Source organism: Dipodomys spectabilis, unplaced genomic scaffold (assembly GCF_019054845.1).
Source record: "Dipodomys spectabilis isolate Male_0828 unplaced genomic scaffold, ASM1905484v1 ptg000096l, whole genome shotgun sequence".
Classification (NCBI taxonomy): Eukaryota; Metazoa; Chordata; class Mammalia; order Rodentia; family Heteromyidae; genus Dipodomys; species Dipodomys spectabilis.
In genome coordinates this window covers 8,382,571-8,397,591 of record NW_024870773.1, presented here as the reverse complement: position 1 = coordinate 8,397,591, position 15,021 = coordinate 8,382,571, and the positions used below count along the sequence as shown (strand labels likewise).

At 36.2% G+C, this 15,021-nt stretch overlaps 1 protein-coding gene and 1 pseudogene across 1 annotated transcript in view; one reads left to right on the top strand and one right to left on the bottom strand.

The window, feature by feature from the left end:
* Gpr158 (G protein-coupled receptor 158) overlaps positions 1-15,021 on the top strand; it is a 340,812-nt gene that overhangs the window by 168,944 nt on the left and 156,847 nt on the right. The gene's annotated exons all lie outside the window — the stretch shown is intronic.
* Positions 7,721-8,205, bottom strand: LOC122113175 (annotated as a pseudogene).

The window sequence follows — 15,021 nt, the reverse complement described above, 5'->3', positions numbered from 1 at the left end:
GGGGAGTTGGGAAGGGGAAGTGGGAGAAAATGAGGGAGGGGGGTAACAATGTTTGACAAGAAATGTGCTTATTACCTTATGTAACTATAACCCCTCTCTCTGTACATCAACCTTAAAATTTTTAAAAAGAACTCATATATAGCACTCCTATGTAACTACCATTAACCTAACAGGAATAAAAACATTACCATTACTCCAGAAAGCATTGTGTTCACTACTCAATGAGTTTTTCTTTGTTCCCTAATTAAACAAATATCATTTACACACACACACCCCCCCCCCCCCCCCCACACACACACACACTCACACACACATGTGCTGGTTCTGGGGCTTGAACGCAGGGCACTTCTGGCTTTTTCTGAGTAGTTTATTGGAGATAGGAGTCTTCTGGACTTTCTTGTCTGGGCTGACTTTGAACCACAGTCCTCAGCCTTCATGCGAGCCACCAGCACCAGACTTAAATATCCTATTTTTTTAAATATAACATTTTACATTTTTCCAATGTAATATATGGCCAACAATATTAGGGGGCTTGTTTCAATATCTTATTGCTACAATTACTGTTGCTCTACAAAGTCTTGATAAATCTGTAGAGAAAATCTTTCACTTTTCTACTGTTCTTCAAGATTTTTTTTCATAGTTCTTTTTTTTGGGGGGAGAGGGGGGGTTCTGTCATGGGGCCTGAACTCTGGGGCTGGGCACTGTCCCTCAGCTCTTCAGCTCAAGGCTAGCCCTCTATAACTTGAGCACAGCACCACTTCCAGCTTTTTCTGCTTATATGGTACTGAGGAATCGAACCCAGAGCCTCATGCATGCAAGGCAAACACTCTACCACTGAGCCACCTTCCCAGCCCCTTTTCACAGTTCTTAGTTCTTTGCATTTCTGAACACATGTCTATATAAAGTTTGGATTAGATTGCCAGTTCAGAAGTCCTCTATATGAATTTGTGCAATTATATGAATTTGTGCAAATATCATGATATTGTTTCCATTTATGAATATAATATGTCTTTCTATTTATTTTTATTGTCATTAATTTCTGCAGGAAGATAGGCTTTTTGTGTGAATAGAGGTTACTTTATATAAACTAAAAGTGTAATGTTAGATGTGACTAAGTTTGAACTGTGCTCCTGTCCTTATGAATTGGCATCTTTATCTCTGTAAATGTTCTTTTTAAAAGATCTGTTAATACCTTAAGATCTACTCTGTTGAGCTGCACAGCTTTTTTCAGTGTGTGTTTGCATGGTGTATTGTTTGAATATATACCATTGCCATGTCCATCTTCTTTCAGGTCTTGCCATTGATTAGAGTGCGAGGCTGGATTTCCAATTGCCTCAGGGCTGTTTCTTGGAATGCTCAAATGCCAGAAAACGAATGTCTCTAGGAATAACTCTAAATCACTCTGGGGTATGATATTGTGTAACTTTTGTTCTGAGTTGAATTTCTAGAATTCCCTAAAAGAATTAATACTCATTTGTAAGAATCTCACCTCCTTTGATTAAGCATTGTTGCCTTTATCTTATTTACTGTATCCCTTCTCTTTTATCTTACAATTGTCTTGTGTATTTGGGAAGAGAGGGGGAAGAAAGAGGGAGAGAGAGAGTGTGTACTGGGTCTTGAACTCAGGGAGACTTGATCCTCACTTTCAGTCAACCATTTTGCTTATGGCTGGCACTCTATTATTTGAGCTATGTCTCCAGTTCTGGCTTTTTGGTGGTTAAACTGGAGATAAGCATCTCATGAATTTGTTTCTCTATTCTCAGATCCTAACCTCCTGAGTAGTTAGGATTATAGGCATTAGTCACCAGCAATCAATTTAGAATTACCTTCTAAATACTGATACTCAGATATTTGTTTCAGGATCTGTTTCTAATGGGTTCCAAAGAAAGACAATATGTTTTCCAACTATTTATTTAAAATATTTATATATACTTGTATTCAAGGTATATTCATTTTTTAAGGTTTTTGTGTTTTTCATGTAATTTTATAGTGTTTATATTTTCTTTGAAATATTTTGAGTATATATATATAGATAATTATTGTCATTGCTTAAATTAAACCTACCATCTGCTTTATAATTCTTTCTAATTATTTAATATATCTTCTTTTGAATTAATAAGAACATTTTCAGTCCTCCATTATACTATGTGAATTTACACGTTTAAATTTTTTTAAACTTTTTATTCTTTTGTGCCAGTCCTGAAACTTGATGTCAGAGCCTGGATGCTGTACCTGAGTTCTTATTGCCTAGGTTGGTGATCTCCCAGTTGAGCCACAACTCTCCACTTTTTTTTTGGTGGTTAATTGGAGATAACAGTCTCATGAGCTTTTCTACCCAGGCTGGCTTCAAACACGATTCTAAGGTCTTGGCTTCCTGACTAGCTAGGATTGCAGTCATGAGCCACTGATGCCTGTCTTATTATGTGAATTTAAAACTAAAAATTAATTATGAGCACAGATTTAGTTGTATTTACTAGATTTTTATGTCATATTTACATTATTACCTAGTTTAAAAATGTTTTTCAAATTTCCATTGAGATTTTTATTTTTTAATCAAAATGTCACATAAAAATAAATATATTACATAATTCCCAGACATACTGTTTTCTAGTTATATTTTATTTTTTTAAATATATATGTTTCTTATTGTGAAAATACTTTACAGAGGGTTACAGTTACATTAGTAAGGTAATTAGTATATTTCTTATTGAACATTGTTACCTCCTCCTTTGTTTTTCCCCTACTCCACCTCCCCACCTCCCCAGCTCCTCCCTCCCCCCCCAGTTGTAAAGTTCGCTTTCAAAATAATGTCTTCTTGTACATCACATTGTTACAATGGGTCATCCTGTATCCTTATTTCAGCATTTTGTTATTTCCCTTCCCCTCCCCAAATTAGAAAAATTTTATATACAAGATATAGGGTACCAGAATCAAATACAGTGAAAACAGAGGTTATACTGTGGGGAAAGAACATACAAAATAAACAAAAAAATCACATAGTACATTATAAATATGTTAAAAACAATAGCAAGAAAGAAAAAAACCACTGTGTCCCTGTCTTGGGGTTCATTTTGTTTAACATCATCTTATATGGTCATATGTACATATCTAGCTATGTTTTTATTTTATTTTTATATTTTTATTGTAAAAATACTGTACAGAGAGGTTACAGTTACATGAGCAAGGTAATGAGTACATTTCCTATCAAGCATTGTTACCTCCTCCTTTGTTTTCCCCTACCATCCCTTCCCTCCCACCTCCACAACTACACTCTCCTGACACTGCCTAAATTGTAAAGTTCATTTTTCAACATAGTGTCTTGTGCATCTCATTGATACAATGGGTCAACCTGTATCCCCATTTAAGCATTTTGTTTTTTCCCTTCCCCTTCCCAAATCAGAAAAGTGTATATACACAATGCAGGGCACCAACATCAAATACAGTGAAAACAGGGGTTATACCATGGGGGAGGAACATACAAAGAAACAAAAAAAATCACATGGTACATTATAAATACATTAGAAACAATAGCAAGCAAGAAAGAAACCACTTATGTCCCTATCTTGGGGTTCATTTTGCTTAACATCATCTTATATGGTCATCTGTACATATCTAGCTATATTTTATAATAATAATTTCTGATATGACAAGAAAACACAGTATATTATTTCAATATTACTTTGAAATATTTAGCAACTTCAAATTAGATTTATATCCTTAGATATAAATCTTTTCTTTGTTGCAGTTATAAATGACTTTTCATTTTAAATTTCAGTTTTCAGCTTTGTTAGTGTCTATAAATGTAACTGTTTTGTGAATTTCTTGTATAATTTTTTCAATCTATTAAAACTTTCTACTGCCTTTATGTTTAAAATGTTTAAAATCTTCAACTAAGGTATATGTATCAAACTTCAACTCTTCATTATTTTAACTTTTACAGTAAGAACTTTTTCATGTTGTCTTCAAGAAAGTAATAGCAATTGATAAGAAAAGTGATGTTACTTTCGTTAACTCATAGGATGTGATTGGTGGAATACCAACTTGAGTAATCATGCATGAAACAGTTGTTGAATGATTATGGGGGCTTTAGTTAGTAGTGCAATAGGAATGGCAAAGAAGGGTGTTGATTTTACATTTATCTAGCAGGCAAAGTGATAGAACTTTGTAAGCAAAAGAAAAAGCAAAAAGTTTCTAATCCAGGCGTCTGCAGTTAGAACCAAGCAGCTGACCTTGACATATGCATCAAAGTTTTGAAAGAACATGGAGAGGAAAAGTAGAGTTAACTATCAGGGTACAAACTCTAGCTGGTAGGTTCAGGAAAAGGAGTGACAGTTATATATTGAAAGAACTGATAAAGAAAATAAGAAGAAATTTGAAAAGGAAAGCAAGTGTTTCTTGAAGGAGGGAATCATCGCAGAACAGTTAAAAAAGCATGCCATGAAAAGTAATACTGCATTGTATGACACAGATATTTCTGTGTGTTTGGCAGTATCGGCGTGGGTGATGAGAGCTGCCTTGTGGTAGAAGGTAGACAAGTGCAGATGAGTATATTACTAAAGCTGTGAAGAATCTTGGATAGTAACTGAAGATGAATTTAGAATTGAGTGAAGGTTTATTTTTGTCATTATGTTTTTATATGGCTGATATATTTATAGTTAATAATGAGGAAAATAGTAGAAAGGAAAAAAATTAAACCAAAAAGAGGCATTATTGCTCGATGAAGAGACTAGGAATGTGTTTGAGAAGATTACACCCAAAGGAGGGGGATTAATAAACTTTAAATGAGAGGTGGGGACCGATTGTGGGTGATTTGTTGGTTTTCTCAAAGGTAGTGGAAGGAGTTTCTGTGTATTTTTTATTCTCATTTCAAAATATTTTACTTCAATTTATCTTGAATTTAGCAGTTTGCATTTAAAGATACATAATCTCAAAAATTTCTGTTAATTTTGTATCATTGGTATCTTTAATTAATTTTATGTTTAAAGATGGAATGCTCAAAACCAGACACACATGAGGCTTTAATTGTAACTAGAACAGGTTATATATTTATAGCAGCTCTGCTTTTTCTCTTGCACTTGTGAGGTGTGATATCTCTCAGAACCAGCCTATGACTTTGTTATTTGTTGTTGGAACAAATAGTGAATAGCAGAGATCACTACACAAGAGTAATAAAGTAAAGAATGAAAACAAGATCCCCAGTACTCATGAACTAGGACCAAAAGGAGTATGGAGTGCATATCTGCTGTGGAGCACAGATAAATCATATTGAGCTTGTGGTTTCTTGGAGGGAAGAGTTTCAATTTTTATAAGTATTACACATATTAAGAATTTACATTTGTCTGTTGACCTTGTCTTGTTTCTTTTTTTTTTTTTTGGGTCTGGTCGTGGGGCCTGAACTCTGGGCCTGGGCGCTGTCCCTCAGCTCTTCAACTCAAGGCTAGCGCTCTACCACTTGAGCCACAGCACCACTTCTGGCTTTTTTCTTTTTGCTTATATGGTGCTGAGGAATCGAACCCAGGGCCTCATGCATGCAAGGCAAGCACTCTACCACTGAGTCACCTTCCCAGCCCAGCTTTAAACATCTTTTTTTTTTTTTTTTTTTTTTGGTCGGCCATGGGGCTTGAACTCTGGGCCTGGGCGCTGTCCCTCAGCTCTTCAGCTCAAGGCGAGCTCTCTACCACTTGAGATACAGCGCCACTTCCCTTGTCTTGTTTCTTAAATGAGAACATTTATTGTACATTCAGTGATTTACAGTTTTGTGCTATCTAGCAGGTGTCAAAATTAATATTTTTCTTTTTTCTTTTTTTACTGTCTTCCTTTGTACTATTATTACTGTTATTTTACTAAGTCCATATATTAAATAAAACATAACAGGAAAATCAAAAGATTTATAAAATAGAATTTGAGGTGTTTGGATGAAAAAGAAAAAACCTCCACAAGAATGATGCCTTCATGTCTACAGATTTCTCATGTTGTGGTCTTGAACTTTAAATACAAGTAAAGGTATCTACCTTGAAACAAAAGTTAGAATGCTGTAAGGTATCAAATAAAGATATCTACCTTGAAATAAAAGCTGGAGTGCTGTAAGGTTAAGCTGCAGTTAATATAGTGATGGGCCAGAAAAATTAAAGATTTTCTAAATCTTATCCTAAAATATTGTATATAATAAATGCTGATATGCAAAGTGCAAGCTTTTAGCAGATAGCAAAAAGGAAATGAGTGAATGATTTCAACTTATCTCCAAGACCTCTAAAAAGTGAAAAAATAAATAAATACTGTGTTTTATAGTGCTCCCCCCTTAAAGCATGCAAAGGGTGTTGTGAACAGTTACAATAATAAGATCTAACACAGAGGTAGATTCAAGGCCAAGAGTAGGAGTGATGAAGGAATCCTCTTGAGGCCAGTACCATGTCATGGAATGCCCATTTGTGCTTGAGGATGAGTCTATGGCCTATTTTTTTCTCATTAAAAAGGATATTCCAAATGTCAGCTTTGCCGGAAAAGAGGCATTCTTGCACCTGTTCCTGAGGACATCTAGGATTCAGGATAAGGCTGGCATAAATGATTTTTAGCAAGCACATGCTGAAAAAAGAAAGAAAGATAGAAAGCACATGCTATTTTAGTTTGATGTCTACCAAATGGTAACATTGAGGAGAAATAAAAAGCTGAAGATGGAGTTGCTGTTCCTCAAGATAAGGGAACAAAATCTTACAAAAAGAGGTACGAGGCACTCACTTAAACTCTGAATGGAGAACATCCCTCTCAGGCTAGGCAGAAGATGAGGAAGAATATTAATTATCAAATGCTGATCAGGCTATTTAAAAACCAAAAGGAGAGGGAAATAGCCTATCAGGAAGAAAGCTAGTAAAAGAAGTTCTGGGTCTGAATAGGTAGAGTGAACCTAAGGCAAAATAATACCATAGATAGCCAACTTGTTACACTTCATCTACAAGGGATGGCAAAATGTCGCAAGACATTTTAAACCCAGAAAAATGCATGAAAACTATGATAATTAACCAAGTAAATTAAAACCAGACCTCCAATGATATAAAAAATAAAACTCTTTAGATCTGAAGTCAAACACTCATTTTTCATTAATTCTGTGCATTATTGGGAAAAAAAGGAAACAAATGGAAAGATTTCTTTTATTTCTACTAGGGAAGGAGAAGATAAGTAGAACTGTTTTCCAATTTGCTCTCCACTGTGAACAAACATACCACACACATACATATACAGACATATACCAAAAATACCCCTCAAAAAAGAAGAATCTGAAACCAAAACACCCCCAAACTCAACACTACTTCATATTTTTGGGGGGGGGGTCTGGTCATGGGGCTGAACTCTGGGCCTGGCCGCTGTCCCTCAGCTCTTCAGCTCAAGGCTAGTGCTCTACCACTTGAGCCACAGTGCCATCTCCAGCTTTTTCTTTTTGCTTACGTGGTGTTGAGGAATCGAACCCAGGGCCTCAGGCATGCAAGGCAAGCGCTCTACCACTGAACCACCTTCCCAGCCTCACCACTACTTCAAATTTTGACCAAAAGTATAGTCCTGGAAGTGCAAAATGCAAAATCAAATGATAACAAAATGCTGAATAAACAGCATTGTTAATGTACAAAATATTTATATTACTGTACTAGTGATGTAATGCTCTCCATGTCTGTGAAACTTTGGAACCACATAGCTGATTTGTTAAATCTAGTCCATTCCAGCTTCCAAAAGCCAGAAAAGATTTTAGTTTCCTTCATTCTTTGATGATTCATCAAAATTTTCTACAAGATCTGGCACATCATCATCCTCTTCATTGATGTCTTCTGGTTTTGGTGCTTTGCTATTCAACACTTGCTGTGGGAACTGTTCTGCTAACTTTCTGAGACTTGTTAAGCTGTCAGCCTTGAGCTGACTTAATATTCCAGGAAGCATTTTTGTGATTGGTTTGGCTTCTGCATGACCAGTAATTGCAAAGGTGTTAGCCAAGAGGGAAGCTTGGCCTTTGGCGTTGTTGACATGAATAACCATCCCATCATCTTTAATCATGTTCACCTCTTCAATACCAGTTATTCACAGCCAGTTTTTTTTTTTTAGAGAACTCTGAAGCTTTTTGTCATCAGATGTAGCTGTCCTATGTACCACCTTAATCTTTCTGCGAGCGGTACCCTTGCCCCCTATACGGACCTGAAGTTTGGCTAACTTTTCTTGATTCATGCTGTTGACAAATTCGAGACAGAGAAAGGTAGTGGTGGGAGCTGCGGCAGCGGCGGGAAAATAAACACTTTTTATAATAAAAAATTACATTTATCAAGCCCCTGAGGCTTGATAAATGTAATTTCTGGAGGGACTAGAAACCAGGGCTTGCTCCCTGTAAGATGCAATCTGACATTTTCCTGAGTCCGTTTCAGCCCCAACAAAGCATCTTGCTGCAAGTCAGGGTAAAGTTTGCAGACTTGGAATGTGTCTGTGCCAGATGCTGTGTTGCTATCCTTGAGCCCTATTTTCTGAGAGCTAGCTCTACTTTCTGTAATGAGAACATTTCAGAAAATTAATAATAGAAGAGTGCTTCCTTTTAAAGTTGAGCTATATCATAAAAAAAAAAAAAAAACACTGCCACTACCTCTAAATTCTGTGGCAATGGATCATGTGTTTTAAACCGGGTTTTGGCACATACTGAATTATAGATATCAAATGGAGTTCTTTTTCTCCTTCGTGAAATACTGCATTATTTGTTATTCATGAGTTCTTATTTTCTTAGAAGATGGCTTGATGAAATTTGTGGGTGATGTGCATCCTATCAATGTCCCAAGGTCGTTAACATTTCCTCTATTCAAGTGATTTCTTTTGCTATAATAAACTTGCAAGTGGTTGTGGGGAAGAAGACACTGCATGTTAATCTTAATTGATGTGTTTTACTCCCAAGTTCTGCAAAAACTCATTCCTAAATTGATAGATACAACATTTTCCAGTAGTGCTTCACAAGCTAAGAAGAAGAACTTAAGAAAACCAAACACATAAACTAGCCACTAAATAAAAGCTGCATTTTTTTTTTAATCTACAAGATTTGCTTACTGCTTCATCTAGCCAGTGTCAAGTTTTTCTTCTTTATGCTTCCATGGTGTTGCCATCTGCTTTTTCTCTAGAAAGTCACTGCAGCAGGAGACTTTCTGGAATTATATGAGTCTTTAATCACAGTGAGGCAGAACCATTATTTGCCACCAAAGGGGGAAAAGTGACAAGCACTGTGGATTTCCATAGAAACCCCTTACTTTCTGTGTCTGTGTTTGCTTGATTTGGTGTGGAACTAAGCATTTGCCTAGGTATTTGTGTATTGAGCCTCCTAATACCAGAGACACAAGGGTTTGCTGTTTTCAGGAAATTCAGACTGAGAAGAAATACCCATATGTCCTGGAATCAAGGTTTGTCTTCTAACATCTGAGTTGGTGAATTCTACATGGGGAAGGGTGAGTTGTTTTGTTAATTAATTAAAATTTTTATTGGTACCAGTACTAAGGCTTGAACTCAGGCCTAGCACTCACCTTTAAATTTTTGCTCAAGGCTAGCACTCTACCACTTGAGCCACACCTCTATGGTGAGCTTTGTGTTGGTTTATTGGAGATAAGTCTCTTAGATTTGTCTGCCCAGGCTGACAGCAAACCTTGATTCTTTGGTCTCAGCCTCCTGAGCAGATAGGATTATAGGAGTGAACCACTGGCACCTGGTTTCTGAGTTTTGTTTTTTCAACTTGAACTGTTGTAGGATTTCTTAAAATATATTTCTAATATGTGTATATATATATAAAATTTCATATTTTTGGTGGCATGGTGGTACTGTGGTTTGAACTTAGGGCTTGCATTTGCAAGGCAGGTACTCTACCACTTAAGCCATACCTCCAGACCTTTCTCTTTTAATGACTTTTGGAACAGTGTTTCACAGTTTAGCCTGGCTTATCCTGGACCAAAATCTCATTATATATGTTTCCCATGTAGCTTGGATAACTGGTTCTCTCCCCTGCATCCAGCTTTTATTGATTGAAATGTAGTCTTGCAAACTTTTTGCCCTTGTGTGTAATCTTTCCAATATTCATCTCGTAAGCAGATGGGATTATATATATGAATCATAGCACTGAGCTTCATATATACATCTTTTTTTTTCCAGTAGTGGGGCTTGAACTCAGGGCCTAGGCACTGTCCCTGAGACTCTTTGTAATCAAGACAGGTGCAAGACCACTTGAGCCACAGTGCAACTTCCGTGCTTTTCTGAGTAGTTTATTGGAAATAAGAGTCTCTCAGACTTTCTGCCTGGGCTGGCTTGGAACCTTAATTCTCAGATCTCAGCCTCCTGAATAGCTAGGATTACAGGCATGAGCCACTGGTGTTGGGGGGTAGGGGCAGGAGGAAATATATATATATATATAAAATTATATTTGCATTTTTACCTTTTCTTTTTACTCCAAATTAGTTTGTTTTCAAAATCATGTATCTATCTATCTATCTATCTACACACACACACACACACACACACACACACACACACACACACACATCATTTCATTTATTTGAAATTTAATGATCCAGCAGACTAATCCATATAACCAAGAAGAATAGAAAAATATAAGTCTTGGAACAATGATAATAGCTTTTAAATCATTCATACACTAGGATTGGCTTTCATTTTATGGCATTCAGGGTTACCCTGTTTCCACTTGTTCTCTGTGAAGCTTGTCTGCTTGAGGTCTCCTGGCTCTGCCAGTTGATAGCAGTGTGGCTTTAGCTGTCTTCACACAATCATGTCTTTTAAAAAGGAGATAGTAGCAGAATTGCAATAGGATTGAATTAGTGTTTGTGCTGCACTTAAATCAGAGTCTGGTATATATGTAAACAGTAAACATTAACTGTTAGTTATTTTGTGTGCCTTATCAGCTATTATATCATATACTCTTGCTTAACATATTTGGTGATCCACTTTTCAAGTATACAAGCAATTTTAACCATAACTTAAGGAAAGGAAACAACTTGTAAAGGTAAATATTTTAAAATTAAAACATGATCACTGGTAGCTTTAAAAAAAAAAAAGGAAAAACAGACTGGGCCATTGAGAGGATGAGAAAATAGTCATTAAACTTCAGTACCTCTAGAAAGTATTAGTGCATTTCAACATAATTCAGTACTTATTGTTCAAAGTAATGCTTCTGACTTGTGAAGAAATATATTAAATTCTGTGTACAGTATTGAGTTCAAAGAGCCCAGAAACTGGTTTATATTTTAGGAAGATTCTATAACCAAACATAAAGAAAAAATATGGTATTTAAAGTACATTTCTTAAAGATTTTGAATTATATGAAATTTATTGTATTTGCATTTTGCCTTTTCTTTTTACCCCAAATTAGTTTGTCTTCAAAATCATGTGTAAATATTATTTCTTAGGCACAAATATTACTCTTGTTAAATGCCAAACAAGATTTCCCTGTACATCTCTTACTTCAGTCATTTCACTGCTAGAAAACATGACTGTATAAAAATATTCAGGACTGTCAAGCTGTCCAGGTTTTACTCTGCAATTATAGTTAACCAGGAGTTAGAAACTGTGACATGTGAGATGAAATTGTATGTCAGCTAACTATAGTATGACCTGCAACATGTACAACATACAGGTCATTAAGAATGAAAGGCAATTTTATACTAAAACATCATTAAAACCACATAGCATAACACTTAAATCTTAACTTTAACAGTTTAGTAATGTTAACCATATTCCCAATATGTTATAACAGATCCCTGGATAGTTTTTGTCTTGCAAAATTAATACTATAACTATTCAATGACTCCTTGGTCATTGGTAATTACCATTTTACTTTCAATTTCTATGAGTTTCTACAATTAACTACATATAAGTGAAATCATACAGCGTTTTCTGCCTGTCTGGCTTCAAACCACAGTCCTCAGATCTCAGCCTCTTTAGCTAGGATTAAAGGTATGAGTCACTGGTACCCGCCTCACCCTGCTCTTTATTTTTTTCAATAATGTTTTACTGTTTGTCCCTACTTTCCTAGACTACAATCCTCTTATTTATGCTTCTCATGTAGTTGGGATAACAGCCTCAAGAAAAACTAGTATGGCATGCATAAGTCAGCATACTTGGCTAGAGCAATTTTTACAAACAAACCAGGTATATTAATTTCCTGATTCTGAAAATGTGTTCATTTGTTTGGGAAGTAACGGTTGTAGAGGTAGGTGGTAGATGGAACAAGAAAGTATGGCATGTACAAATTTACATTCCTTAACACAAAACAAGTCAACACCCATTTTACACTCCATGTCATGTCAATGTGAGCACATTGAGTTTTATGAAGGCTTCAGGGTCATGAAGGTAGAGTGAATATAGCAGAAAATTCCACTGTTGTTGATTTTCACTAACTGAAAGCTTTTCTTTGTTTTCCTTGATATTAAAGAACTTAATAATAAAACAAAAAGATTGAGGTAACTAGTAATTCATGTTGCTGTGTTTTCCATAATAAAATTAGTAAACATTTTTTCTAATATTCAAGGGACTTTTGGGGGGACAATATTTATCTAATCAACTAGTTATATCTTCAGTTTCATTTCAGCTCTAAAGATAGCTTAATAACAGAGAGATAGTTTTATTTCAATAAACTTTCAGACTTTCTCTCAAGCATTTACAATTCTCATCTGAGTCATTCTAGCAGTGTTGAGTCATATCATCAGGAAACTAGCGTTATTTAAATGAATAACATTAACTTCCAAATTCCAGTGCAGGAATTGTTAGGGGAAGAGAAATATCAAAATGCTGAAATAAGGATATGGGATGACCCATTGTAACAATGAGATGTACAAGACAGTATGTCGAAAACGAACTTTACAACTTTGGGGGAAGGTGGGGGAGAGGAGGGAGGAGCTGGAGAATGGAGAGGAAAGGGATGGTAGGGGAAAAATAAAGGAGGGTTTAACATGCTTGATAGGAAATGGACTCATTACCTTGCTCATGTAACTGTAACCCCTCTGTGCAGTGTGTGTGTGTGTGTGTGTGTGTGTGTGTGTGTGTGTACAAAAAAAAAGATTCAATTTACCTGGATAAATCTTTGCTGGGTGTAACTCAAAACAAACTCCACAGATTATGGTTGTAGCATCAAAGGCTACTCAAATAATAAAATCCTACTAACTTGCTATTTTTAGTATCCTTTCACTCTTCATTTCCATCTAACTTACTGGCACTTGGAATATCCTCATCCTATCCAGTTACACCTAGGTTTTCTGGAGAGCCTGCTTGGAGGTTCTGGTGGAGAAACACAGGTACTGATGTGTCTTGTGATGGAGCTATGGTCATCTTCTTTTGGAAGCCACCCTATATAAACAAGCAGTTTCAGGATGGAGTAGTGAGGGAGGAAGGCAAGGAAGGGATACTTACTCAGTCATCCTACTCAGATGAAGGAAGCATGGTACTTAGTGGAGTGACTAGTGTGGTAGCTAGATTACTTTCAGGGAAACTGGAGAGAGTACTGGTGTTGAACTCAGGACTTTGCCCTTACCAAAGAAGTGCTTTTCTACTTTGAGTCATGCCCTTAGACATTTTTTGTTTTAGTTATTTTTCAAATAACTAAAATTTTTCTGAGGGTAACCTCAAACTGCAACTTTCCTGCTTTCTTTTTTTCTTTTCTTTTTTTTATAATTGTGAAAATACTGTACAGAGAGGTCACAATTACATGGGAAAGATAATGAGTACATTTCTTTTTTTTTTTTTGGGGTCCGGTCGTGGGGCCTGAACTCTGGGCCTGGGCACTGTCCCTCAGCTAGCACTCTACCACTTGAGCCACAGTGCCACTTCCGGCTTTTTTCTTATGTGGTGCTGAGGAATCAAATCCAGGGCCTCGAGCATGCAAGACAAGTGCTCTACCACTGAGCCACCTTCCCAGCCATGAGTACATTTCTTATCAAGCATTGTAGCCTCCTCCTTTGTTTCTCCTTCCCATCCCTTCCCATCCACCCCCTACCCCCCCACTCAATCCTCCCCACTCCTCCCCCCACTAAAGTTGTAAAGTTCGTTTTCGACATAACGTCTTGTACATCTCATTGTTGCAATGGGTCCACCTGTATCCCTATTTAGATGATTTGTTTTTCCCTTTCCCCTCCACAAATTATACCTACATCAAATACAGTGAAAGCAGGGGTTATACTGTGGGGGAGGGACATACAAAGCAACAAGGAAATAATCTTATAAATGTGTTAGAAACGATTGCATGAAAGAAAAAAAACATTTGAATACATATCTTAGGGTTCATTTCCCTAGCATCACCTTATCTGGCCTTTTCTGCTTAACTCGGACATATACTAGATATTGCAAATAAGGGAAACCATGGGACCTATGTTTCTTTGGGCCTGGCTAACTTCACTTATAATTATTTCCAAGTCTTTCCATTTCCTAACAACTCTCCTGCTTTCACACCTTGAGTAGAGTATTGCAGGTTTGTGCCAAAGCTATCATATCTTTGGTCTCATTTTCTTCACTGTAGACATTCCCTTAGTGATTTAATCTTATTTGATTATAGATTTATCTATCATTTTTATTCAGTGACTTCCAAATTATATAACCTGGACATTTCTCCTAAACTTTGTACTAGACAAAGTTTGTCTAGTACAAATTATATATATATATATATATATGTGTGTGTGTATATATATATATATATATATATAGCCTTATTATATAGCCTTATTATATATAGCCTTATTACTTGATTACTAGATTATATAGCCTTATTACTTGATTACTAGATTAAACTTCAAATAGATACTTCCATACTTACCCTTTGCAAAATGACACTTTCAGTCATTTCCTATAATTCACTCGACTTCCAGCTTTTCCCAGCTAAGTGGGTGGCAACTCCATCCTAGGATAGCTCAGCCCTAATTTTTTAAAGTTAATGTTTTTTCTCTTCCTCTCATATACTGTATTGAACCATTCCAGGGCATCTCTATGGCTCTTCTTTCTTCAACCTACATTTGAGGATGGTTG